This window comes from Chanodichthys erythropterus, chromosome 2 (genome assembly GCF_024489055.1).
Source record: "Chanodichthys erythropterus isolate Z2021 chromosome 2, ASM2448905v1, whole genome shotgun sequence".
NCBI classification, from domain to species: domain Eukaryota; kingdom Metazoa; phylum Chordata; class Actinopteri; order Cypriniformes; family Xenocyprididae; genus Chanodichthys; species Chanodichthys erythropterus.
In genome coordinates this window covers 11,926,084-11,939,465 of record NC_090222.1, presented here as the reverse complement: position 1 = coordinate 11,939,465, position 13,382 = coordinate 11,926,084, and positions in this window count along the sequence as shown.

Sequence of the window (13,382 nt, the reverse complement as noted above, 5' to 3'; positions counted from 1 at the left end):
TTTCTTGTTAGTTAATAGTTACTAGAGTGTTAATAATGCATTGTTCATTTGTTCCTGTGTATTTATTCATTAATGAAGGATCAGTATTCTAAAGTGCTACCAAATAATATAATCTTATCTTTGTATATATTAGTTAAAAAAATGCAGCCGTTCATTGTTTGTTCATGGTGCATTAACAAATATTAACAATTCAACTTCTGATTTTAATAATGTATTGGTAAATGTTGAAATTAACATTAATTTAGGTTAATAAGTGCTGTAGAAGTCTTGTTCATTCTTAATTTATGTTAACTAAATGAAACCGTATTTTAAAATGTAACCAAAACTGTTGTTTTAAAGATAATAACTTCCTTATTTAACAAAGGATAGTCTGATAGTCTGATGGAATGGTGTGTTTTGTTTTTGCAAAACATTTCAAGATGTCGCAACACAACATTCTTTCATGAGGTCACAACATTGTGCTCTGTGTTTATTTATGTCCACGCATGAAAGTTGCACAGACAATGAGTTCTATTACTGATGATAACAAATAGTGGAGGCTAGTTTTTTTTGTTTTTTTCTCAATCTCAATTCTTCAGATCTCAATTTTGGTCAATTATATATATATATATATATATATATGTATATTTTTTATTTTTATTTTTTATTTTTTTGGTTACCAGCACCAGTTTCAGGAATTTACCTGAAACTATTCCTGCTTTGTGAAACTATTCCTCCTTCAAAGAAATGCATTCCATAACATTAAAAAAAACAAAAACAAAAAAACACTGTTTAACTTCCTGATTCTATCTTCTGATATATAAAAAAGGGTCTGCATAATGTAATTCCCCTGTTATGCTATTGTTTAATTTAATTTCTACTCTCTCATTTCCTATGTATGCATGATTTGTATGTCTGTGTGTGTTTATTCTAGCTACAGTGCCCTCCATTAAAACTGGCACCCTTGAAAATATGAGCAAAGGTGGCTGTGAAAATTAATCTGCATTGTTTATCCTTTGGATCTTTCATTCAAAAAATCCACAAAATTCTAACCTTTCATTTAAGTAAAGCAATTGAAAATAGGGGGAAAAGGCCATTATGAAATAAATGTTTTTCTCTAGTTTACATTTGCCACAATTATTGGCACCCTATTATTGCAATGTGCTTTTCTCAAGATAACAGCTCGCTTCTTCTCTTCAGATAACACCACTCATTTTCTTTAGGGTTCAGGTCAGGGGACTACGATAGCCATAGCAGAAGCTTAATTTTGTGCACCGTGACACATTTTTGTGTTGGTTTTGATGTTTGTTTTGGATCATTGTCCTGATGGAAGATCCAACCATGGCCCATTATTGGATTTTTAGCAGAAGCATTCAGGTTTTGAATTTTTATCTGTTGGTATTTGATAGAATCCATGATATCATGTATCTGAACAAGATGTCCAGGACCTCAAATAGGCCCACAACATTAAAGATCAAGCAGTATATTTAACCGTGGACATGGGGTACTTTTTATCCATGTGTGCACCAAACCCATCTGGTGGGTTTGCTGCCAAAAAGCTCTTTTTTTTTTTTAGATTCATCTGACCATATAAGCCGGTCCCGATTGAAGTTCCAGTCGTGTCTGACAACTGAATATGCTGGAGATTGTTTCTTCAATCAGAGGATTTTTCTTGAAACCCTCCCGAACAACTTGTGGGGATGTAGGTGCTGTTTGATGAGCATGAGAGCACATGGCACAAAAAAAAAAAAAAAAAAAAAACACATGACAAGCCATGTGCTCACACCAAACATAACAAAAACACAAGCACTAAATGAGACATGAACACGCAGCTAATGAGAGAACCCATAAGCCACGTGTTCACACAAAACAAGACAACATGAGAACACGCAGCCCATGAAACACAGACTGCGTGCTACACAGCAAAAGACAAAAACACAACATGAAAGCACGCGGCAGGTGGAAACAAACCGCGTGCTACGCAAAACATGACAATACAAGAGTGCCTGGCCAATAAGAACCGACCAGACGCTTCACAAAACACGAGACAGGAACGCACGGCAAGTGAAAGTACACTCAACCATATGCTCACAGTAAAGACAGGACAGGGAGCCCGAGTGTCCGAATCGAAAGGAAACCGAAACTGAACTAGACATGAATGCCAGGATCTGAACGCCACGCTCCCAACATGAAACAAGACACACAGACAAGAGAGCACATGGCTTGAGAACACTCAAGACCATACGCTCACACAAAGACAAAACGAGTGTCAGAGCTCTGTCACAAAACCAAGAAATAAACTAAACAGAAGTGACAGAACCCTGACAATCGGAGCACATGTCCTTCAACTGGTTAAATGTCTGTTCACATAGTCAAGTCAAGTCACCTTTACTTATATAGCACTTTTTACAATGTAGATTGTGTCAAAGTAGCTTTACATTGATAACTGGTACATTATTTTGGCTGCACAGCAGCCCTTAAAGAATAGTGTCAATGCAGGCAGATCAAAGTGGTTTTGAATATCAAATGTCAAGTCAAATGTCAAGTGTCCACAACTAAGCAAGCCAAAGGCGACAGCGGCAAGGAACCCAAACTCCAACAGGTGAATTCAGGTGGCAAACATGTGGCAGATAGGTGTTAAAATGGAGAAAATAAACCTTGGGAAAAACCAGGCTTAGTTGGGGGGCCAGTTCTCCTCTGGCAAACAGTGCTTTGTTACGACTCAGGATGCTATTATAAGTCCGATAGGATAGCAACAATCAAAGTATTTATTTCAATTCCATCCAGTTGAGGATCGTATTCATCACGCCGGTATGGACAGTTGTCAAGGCACAGGTCCTTGGTCTCACCTATACGGCCTGGATCCAGTTAACTACGGTAAACCTCAGGATAAACAGAAAGACTAATATTAGCATAGATGCCATTCTTCTTCTGATGTAAGGAGTACATCTGGTGTTATAGGAAGTGTTCCCAGTTCCGGCTGACCTAATTTATGCAGCCTAATAATCCTTTAACGGATTTAAAAATCTAAATTGATAATGTGTTATGTGTATGCCAGGTTAAAGAGATGCGTTTTTAGTCTAGATTTAAACTGACAGAGTGTGTCTGCTTCACAAACAATGCTAGGAAGATTGTTCCAGAGTTCAGGTGCCAAATAGGAGAAGGATCTACCACCTGCGGTTGATTTTGATATTCTAGGTATTATCAGCTGGCCTGAATTCTGAGATTGCAATAGATGTGAAGGACTATAATGCTTTAAGAGCTCGCTCAGGTGGGGAGCTAAACCATTTAGTACTCTGTAAGTAATTAGCAAGATTTTAAAATTTATACGATGTTTAACAGGAAGCCAATGCAGTGACGACAGAACTGGGTAATATGGTCATTCTTCCCAGTTCTAGTAAGAACTCTAGCTGCTGCATTTTGTACAAGCTGTAGTTTATTTATCAGGCGAGCAGAACAACCACCCAGTAAAGTGTTACAGTAATTTAGCCTTGAGATCATGAACACATGAACTAACTGTTCTGCATTTTTCATTGAGAGCATATGTTGCAGTTTAGATATATTTTTAAGATGGAAGAATGCGGTTTTACAGATACTAGTAACATGGCCTTCAAATGAAAGATTGGTATCAAAGAGCACACCCAGGTTCCTAATGAGGAAGTGATGATGAAGACTTAACAAAGCAGCCATCAAGTGTTAGACAGAATTCTAGGTTATTATGTGAAGAATTTTTTTGGCCAAAAATTAGAATCTCTGTTTTTTCTGAATTTAGTAGTAGGAAATTACTGGTCATCCAATTTTTTATATTAGCTATGCATTCCGTTAATTTTGTGAATTGGTAATTTTCGTCAGGGCACAAAGAAATATAGAGCTGAGTATCATCAGCGTAACAGTGAAAACTAACACCATGCTTCCTAATGATATCTCCTAAGGGTAGCATGTACATAGTGAAAAGCAACGGTCCTAGTACTGAGCCTTGCGGTACTCCATATTGAACTTGTGATTGATATGACATTTCTTCGTTTACTACTACAAACTGATAACGGTCAGATAAGTATGATTTGAACCATGACAATGCAATTCCACTAATGCCAACGTAATTTTTGAGTCTATTTAAAAGAATATTGTGATCAATAGTGTAAAATGCAGCACTAAGATCCAGTAACACTAACAGAGAGATACAACCACAATCTGATGATAAGAGCAAATCATTAGTAACTCTAATGAGAGCAGTCTCAGTACTATGGTACGGTCTAAATCCTGACTGGAAATTGTCACAGATACTATTTCTTTCTAAAAAGGAACATAATCGTACTTTTCTAGTATTTTTGACAGAAAAGTGATATTTGAGATCGGCCTGTAATTGACTAATTCTCTAGGATCAAGTTGTGTTTTTTTAATAAGAGGTTTAATAATAGCCAGCTTAAAAGTTTTTGGTACGTGTCCTAGTGGTAAAGATGAATTGACGATATTAAGAAGAGGATCTATGACCTCTGGAAGCATCTCTTTCAATAGCTTAGTCAGTATAGGGTCTAATATACGTGTTGTTGATTTTGATGATTTAACAAGTTTAGACAATTCTTCCTCTCCTAAAGTAGTAAATGAATTGAATTTTTCTTTAGGGACACTACAATGCACTGTCTGACATGATACTGCAGTAGATGGTTGCATGGTTATAATTTTTTCTCTAATATTATCAATCTTGCAAGTAAAGAACTTCATAATGTCATTACTGCTGTGCTCTTTGAAAACATCAGAAGTTAAAGCTTTATTTCTTGTCAATTTAGCCACTGTATCAAATAAATACCTAGGGTTGTGTTTATTTTCTTCTAAAAGTTTTGAAAAATAGGCACATCTAGCAGATTTTAAGGCCTTTCTGTAATCAGTCATTCCCTCTTTCCACGAAATGCGAAATACTTCTAGATTTGTTTTCTTCCAGCTGCGCTCCATTCTTCTGGCTGCTACCTTTAGGGCCCAGGTGTGCTCATTGTATCATGGCATTGGATTACTTTCCTTAATTTTTTTTTAAACGCAAAGGAGCAACTGAGTCTAATGTGCTGGAAAAGTCAGAGGCAATAGTTTCTGTTGCAACATTGAGGTCTTCTAAGCTGTCTGGTATGCTAAGGCGATGAAACTGATCAGGAGGATTATTTATAAAGCAATCTTTAGTGGTAGAAGTGATGGTTCTACCATATTTATGTCAGGGAGGCAGTTTAGCCACCTTGACTAAATGTAGTATACCCAAGACTATAATGATTTGAGATGTCATCACTCTGCTGCAGAATTTCAACGGCATCAATATCGATTCCATGTGACAATATTAGATCTAAAGTATGATTACGACAATGAGTGGGTCCTGACACGTGTTGTCTAACACAAATAGAGTTTATAATGTCTGCAAATGCCAATACCAATGAGTCTTTTTTATTATCTACATGGATATTAAAATCACCAACAACAAGGACTTTATCTGCAGCTAGTACTAACTCCGATAGAAAATCAGCAAATTCTTTGTTAAAGTCTGTATGGTGTCCTGGTGGCCTGTATACAGTAGCCAGCACAAATGTCAACTTACATAATGTTACGTAAAGTACCATCACTTCGAAGGAATTATATTTGAAAGACTTTTGACTAATACTGTAAATATTACTATAAATTACAGCAACACCTCCCCCTTTGCCTTTCTGACGAGGATTGTGTCAATAATTATAACCTTGAGGGCTAGACTCATTAAAAGTAATGTAATCGTCCGGTTTTAGCCAAGTTTCTGTCAAACACAGCACATCTAGATTATTGTCTGTGATAATATCATTTACAATAAATGATTTTGAAGAAAGGGATCTAATATTTAACAACCCAAGATTTATCATTTGTTTATTATTGTCACGATCACGTCTGTTCCTGTCACATCCCAGACTACATTTCCCATGATCCTCCATTGCTCATCACCTGCACTCACTTCACAATCACTCCACACTAATCACCACACCCAGCTGCCACTCATTACCAGGACTATAAAGGACTGTCACACACACCACCTCACCGCGAAGTCTTGATTACCCAGTGTGTCATTTCCAAGCGTTATCCTGTTTTCCTGTCTGTTCCTGTCTTTGACCCTTGCCTTGTTATCCTGTTCCGTGATTGATATCTGCCTGCCTTTGACCATTGCCTGTATTCTGACCACGATTCTGCCTGTTCCTTGTGATTCCTGTTTGCTCCTGTCTGATCCTGCCTTTACGACCACTCCTACTTCAATAAAGCTGCAAATGGATCTTACCATGAGTCTCCATTCGTTACAATCATTATGATCTCTATTTTTTTATTTGTTGAACATCAATTAAATTTTTACCATTAAATGTGTTTGGAAGTTTGGTCCCACTTTATACTAAGTGGCCTTAACTACTATGTACTTACATTTAAATTAATCACTTGATACAACGCACTTATCGTGTACATAGATGTTTTTACACTGTACTTATATTTTAAAAACACCTGCATGTAATTACATCTGTAATTAATTTCTGTAATTACATTTATAATTACACTTTTGACCCATCCCTTACACCTTACCCCTACCCTTTCCCTAACCTTACCCGTATCCCACCTCAATAGCAGCAAAAGTGTTTTGCAATTCAGTATGAACCCAATAAGTACATTGTACTTATTTGTTGATGTAAGTACCTAGTAATTAAGGCCACTTAATATAAAGTGGGACTGGAAGTTTTTTATTTTTACTAATTCAGGGTACAGATACAGTCTCTATGTGATAATATCTAGGTGTAAGAGTTTTTATGTGTTGGGAATTATCTGACTTCTGTAATGTAAATTTTCTGTAATTGCAAGTTCACACACCTCTTTAATGTTAATTTTAGTGATCTCCGACTGGCAAAGTCGAACATCATTAGTGCCAACGTGAATAATAATTTTAGAGAATTTATGATTAGCATTAGCCAGCACTTTTAAATTTGCTTTGATGTCAGGTGCTCTGGCTCCCGGCAAACATGTGACTATGGTGGCTGGTGTCTCTATTTTCATGTTCTGTGTAATAGAATCGCCAATAACTAGGGCACATTCAACAGGATTCTCAGTGGGTGCGTCACTGACTGGGGAGAACCTGTTTGATGTTGTTATTGGAATGGAAGAGTGGAGGCGGACAGGAGCAATCGTCCGTCTGTGTACAGGAGTACCAACATACATCAGTCCAGGGAACAGGGTTCTTCATGTAAGGCCAATAAAAACCGTGACCTTGTTTTTTAGCCTGAGAGTCCATGGAGTAGGCTACTGTGAAGTATTGTTAGATTATTACACGAAATGTCAGCTGGTAGATTGTCAACCAAAGCAACATTCAGTAAATGCAATTGTTCTTGGATGCATACAGTGAAATCGGCACATGGGCATTTTTTCACATCAACGTAAACACATTGCATAATGCTAGTTTCACCTGAACATCAGATTAATGGATTGTGTCTGCAAGGAGATCAGCTTGTTATAGTGGAGCCAAAGCACAGTGTGAAGTAACTTCAGTAGTTTTATCCTTGTTGATTTACAGATGATCAACTTGCATCAGAGGCTGGAGGAATGTTTGTGAGAAAGTTCCGGGTGCGTGGTTAACTGCATTGTTTTTGAGACTTTGCACAACTTGTTCTTATTCTTTCAATAAGCACAGTGCCACTTGAAACTTTTATGAACTTTTCAGTTTTGTTCAAGACCGTACAGTTTTTGAACAGTTTTGTTGAGTTTTGTAGTAATCACCAGGTGAACATGAGGGCAGACTCCCCTCATCACATCTGCCATGATGAAAAAGCAGAAAACTCATACCTCCAAAAGAAGTTCCACAAACAAGGAATTTGGCAGACTAGGAGACAAGCCTGCAAAGACAATTGCCATTTGTGCAAGGGAAGAATGATGACATTAGCATGGCATTTAGCAGACTAATCTTATCACCATTTTCCCCATTGTTCACCCCAGTTCCTCAGTCTGTGAACGGCCACTGTCTCCACTCACCAGACAGGTTTTGCCAAGTGGCTTGAAGCCACAAAAGATGTATTCTCTATATAAATATGGAAAACAATGGACAAAATGGAGCAATTCTTCTCCATTTCTATTAACAGAACTGTATATACTTAATGAGCGCTGTTTGTGTACATGTGAAATATACAAACTTGCCTATAAAGGTATACATGAATGCACAGGTAAAATTTCCCAATTATTTCCCAATGATGTTTGGATACTATGTTTTCAGAATAATGCCTAGGTTAATCTGAAATTGTTTTGGAAAGTGAATTATGCATAGGAAAAACCTTAAAGTCATTGATCTAAACATGAACTTTAAGTTATGTAAATTAACCTCATGCAAGATAGAGGCCATCCAATGGCCACCTCTGTCAGCATCAGCCAGTCAAAACACTGGATATGAAAGACGGGATGTTTTCGTAGTGAAAACGCTCATGTGGTTAAATGTGTTTGAACAGCCACAAAAGACCGCCTACTCTCTGTCTACTGACCTAATGTGTAAAGATTAAGGGAAGCACACGAGTCGGACAGGATATAAACTTTGCCGGCTGAAGACCCAAGTTTGGTTTGAAGACGATGTTCTTCTCCATTCCTGATTTCTAACACGCAGTCACAGTGTTCGTCCGGTCTTGCAGCTGTCAGCAAACAGCGCCAGAGATTGTTCTAGTTTCCGAGTTGCTGCAGTTTCCAGTTCTGGTTCCAGGCTCCAGTTCCTGTTCCAGTCCTGGTTCAAGGTTCCAGTCCCAAGAAGCTCCAAGTCCAGTGAAGTTGCTCTGTCAAGACTTTGAAGCCCTAAAGAGAGAAACAAGGACATTCTGCAAAAAGTGAATTTGGGAAGTATGAAAACTGCAATGGAAACAATGTTGACCAGCTCTCATCTTCAAAATATCTTCTGCACCAACTTCAAAATCCTCTCATCATGCCCTTTTTCCACCAGCACGAACCAGGTGCTAGTTCAGAGCTAGTGCTAGTGCCAGTTCGGAGTTGTTTCAACTGATGAGCCTTCTAAGAACCGATTTGCCTTTCCACGGGCTAGAGAGCCAGCACAAAGCCAGGTCTTACGTCACTGTATACGTCTCATATTTCACAGCAAAGCTAGTGTGGTAGCGCCAAACACACTAAGCTTGTTTGAGATGCATCGGTTCTTGCAGAGCGATGGGTGCATGACATCAAAGCACCGCAAGAACGATCCAAAAGCACAGGGAGTGGTGTGCCCACTGATCAGTCCGTGCTGCTCCATTGTATCTCAAACAAGCCTTTCATCAATAATGGCAGATGTTTCACCACTATTGATGCTCATGGCTTTGCACACCTACATCGCTGTAACAATGTTCAAGGTTGTAGGAAGGAAAAGGACCGGGTCGGCTTTGCTGAGGATTTGTACAATTTATTAACCACAGTGTTCAAGCCAAAGTCGTGCTCACTGCACTTCAATAAGCATCAAGCAAAATAACCCAATCCAATACAGATCTCCAGAGAATGCAGTGAACACGTACAGATCCTCAGTCCAGATTCTGTCTCCCCAGACTTGGTTTCCCTGGTGGCTTTTATCCAGTCTCTCCACACCAGTGGAGTAATTGGTTTCAGTAAACAAGACTCAGGTGTTCATCATTTGCACTTGACCCACTTACCCACCACATGTTTCCCAGCTCTCTCTCCTGTCACAAACCTCGCTAAACCACACCCCTCTGCCACAATCACATCCAAACATGGTTCGTTGTAATTTGTATATAGATGGAGATTACAACTGAGCTGCTATTTCAAAAATGAAAAGTTTCTTTTTAGACTCGGTAACCCCGCCCCCAGCCCCTTCAAACCCAAGTTGTTCTTACTTCTAGACCAGCAATGTTTTGGTGCTTCTTACAAATAATTTTTCCTGGTTCGGAGCTGGTGTTTTGGGTTTCCGAAGTCAAAGAACTGATTTGAATCTTGGCTCTGGCTCCGAACCAGCACTCAAACTGCCTCCAGATCGGCGTGTTCCTGACTGCCCGTATCTCCATTGACTTTATCTGCACAGACATTAGAGCCTTTAACTCCAAGGCTTCTTCTTCTGCACATTGCAGGAAAATAATGTTTGATTAACAAAGTTCAAGAAAACCTCATTCAAATGATCTGACCAATCATCACATCATTCCAACCAGCAGTCAGCAATCAACCCAATCAGCAAGAGTGGAGACCTATATATATATATATATATATATATATATATATATATATATATATATATATATATATATATATATATAAACACTGTGCTAAGTTCATAAACTTAGCAAAACCTTTCATTGAAGAAAAAGAATTGAAAGTGGGGGGAAAGTCACATTATGAAATAAATGTTTATATCCAAAACATGTTGGCCACAATTATTGGCACCCTTTTATTCAATAGTTTTTGCAACCTCCTTTTGCCAAGAAAACAGTTCGGATTTGTCTTCTATAATGCCTGATGAGTTTGGAGAACACCTGACAAGAGAACAGAGACCATTCCTTCATGCAGAATCTCTCCAGAACCTTCAGATTCCCAGTTCCACGTTGGTGCTTCTTCTCTTCAGTTCACTTGACTCATTTTCTTTAGGGTTCAGGTCAGGGAACTGGGAAGACCATGGCAGAAGCGTCATTTTGTGCTCAGTGACACATTTTTGTGTTGTTTTTTTTCATTTGGTAGAATCCATGATACCATATATCTGAACAAGATGTCCAGGACTTCCAGCACAAAAATAGTCCCACAACATTAAAGATCAAGCAGTATATTTAACCGTGGACATGGGGTACTTTTTATCCATGTGTGCACCAAACCCATCTGGTGGGTTTGCTGCCAAAAAGCTCTTTTTTTTAGTTTCATCTGACCATAGAAGCCGGTCCCATTTGAAGTTCCAATCATGTCTGACAACTGAATATGCTGGAGATTGTTTCTGGATGAGAGCAGAGGATTTTTCTTGAAAACCTCCTGAACAACTTGTGGGGATGTAGGTGCTGTTTGATATATATTTTTTTAATCGCTTTCTGAGACTCAAGACTCAACTAATCTCTGAAATTCTCCAACTGTGATTCTTGGAGAGTCTTTGGCCACTCAAACTCTCCTCCTCACCGCGCATTAGGATGATTTAGACACATGTCCTTTTCCAGGCAGATTTGTAACATCATTAGTTAATTGGAACTTCTTAATTATTGCCCTGATAGTGGAAATGGGGATTTTCAATGCTTTAGCTATTTTCTTACAGCTACTTTCTATTTTGTGAAGCTCAACAATCTTTTGCTGCACATCATAACTATATTCTTTGGTTTTACTCATTGTGATGAATGTTTAAGGGAATTTGGCCTTTGTGTTCCCTCATGTTTATACTCCTGTGGAACAGGAAGTCATGGCTGGACAATTTCATGTTTATGATCACCCTGGTGTGCTAAAAAAAATTATGACTGGGAATATACTTCAGAGATATTTTACTCATAAAAACTTCTAGGGGTGCCAATAATTATGGCCAACATGTTTTGGAGAAAAACATTTATTTCATAATGTGATTTCCCCCCCACTTTCAATTCTTTTTCTTCAATGAAAGGTTAGATTTTTACTCATTTTATGAATTAAAGATTAAAAGGATAAACAATGCAGATTTATTTTTACAGTCATCTTTGATCATATTTACCAAGGGTGCCAATAATTCTGAGCACCACTGTATATACAAAATTGTCCATTGTGTTTAGCCTTTACAGTAAAACAATTTGAGCTGCACTTCCCCACAGGAGAGGAGAACTCAGTGATTATCTCATGATAATCGCTGAACTCGCGCTATCATTTGGAGGTACCCACTTTTTTATCACAAGCTTTTTTCTGGCAAATGTGCCATACGCATATAGCCCAGTGGAACCAGTGCCCTTACTGGGGAGCTTTAGACTTGGATCTGCACAACAGAGTGTTCCTGGGCTGTCGTAACATAATTTGTGCAGTCTGCAGATCAGTCGCCCACTCCACCACAGCCTGTCCTCTGATAAAACCTTTAAAGCCCCCCTGCCCAGATTCTTCACAGGCAAAATCGACTAGTTACGTCCCGCGGCCAGCAAATTCTAATTTCAACTAATCAGCTTCAAAAGAGCTGATTCCAAAAGGAGGAATTATTTCACTTCCACTAACCAGGTCTTCATCAATTTCAAGACAGGAAAGTGCTCTAGACAGCGTTGCAGCTTCATGCACATGTGTATCTATTGTGACGGCGCAAACAAGTGGTCATTGTGCCCTGTCAAAAGTGCCCAAAATAAAGATTTAAAAAAATCCTTGTCGACTCCTGTGAATATTTCAGTAACACATTTTATGATAAAGTTAAGTTATAATTCATTTATAAATGATTTGTTAATGAGGAATTCATAATTTACAAACATGACTATTCTCACAGACACGCTAGGCTCTATCATCACCCAGACGCAGCGCACGTCATCACCCGAGTTCTAATCACACACACCTGCAGCCCATCAGCACCGTCATCAGCAGCAGCACAAAAGGCACACGCTCTCACACAGTCACTGTCCGGTCTCGTTTGCACATGGTCTTACCTGTATGCTTACCTCAAGGACTCCTTCAAAGATACTTACCTGACTTGCACTCCGTTTCTGCAACTGGTTGTTCAATAAACTATATTACCTGCATTCCTGTGTTTCTGTGCCCTTCTGTACTGTAACAACTATACATTCATAAATGATTAATAAGTGATATGTTAACATTTTATGAATGTTTTTTTAATGCAGTTATGAGTCATTTATAAATTATTAGTGTATAAAATATTGTATAAAAATATTAGTGTAATGATGAACGAATCATTTACAAAACATGACTATAAGTTCATAAATGAGTAATAAGTGGTATGCTAACGATTTACAAATGTGTTGTAAATTATCTTTTAAAAAAGTTTAATTCATTTATATTTGGTTTATAAATTATTAGTTGATACATTATTTATAACTTATAAATGATTGAAGTATTCATGTCAAAATTGTTTTGTATCATTATCTCAATAAACAATTGTTAATCATGAACAAATGATGAACAAGCCATTAGTAAATGATCAGTAAACTGATCACCATCATTTATCATCTTGCAACTCTTTCTGTCTTTATTTAAAAAAATATTTTCTTTCTAAGTATGAGATTGCAAGAGCACAATTATAGACACAATGAGGCTGTGAAAGTTGACTATGAGTTCTGTTTGGAATGATGATGTTTAATGTCCTTGACAACCTCTGTAGACCTATTTAGCCACATGTTTGCAAAAAGAATAAAACATGATATTTTAAGTTTGTGTTAACCACAGACCTTCAGGCACCAAAAACCAATTAAAATATTTAAAGGCCGTTGAAATGATAAAAATATAAAAAAAATATTTTTTTTGCTGATCTTGGAGGC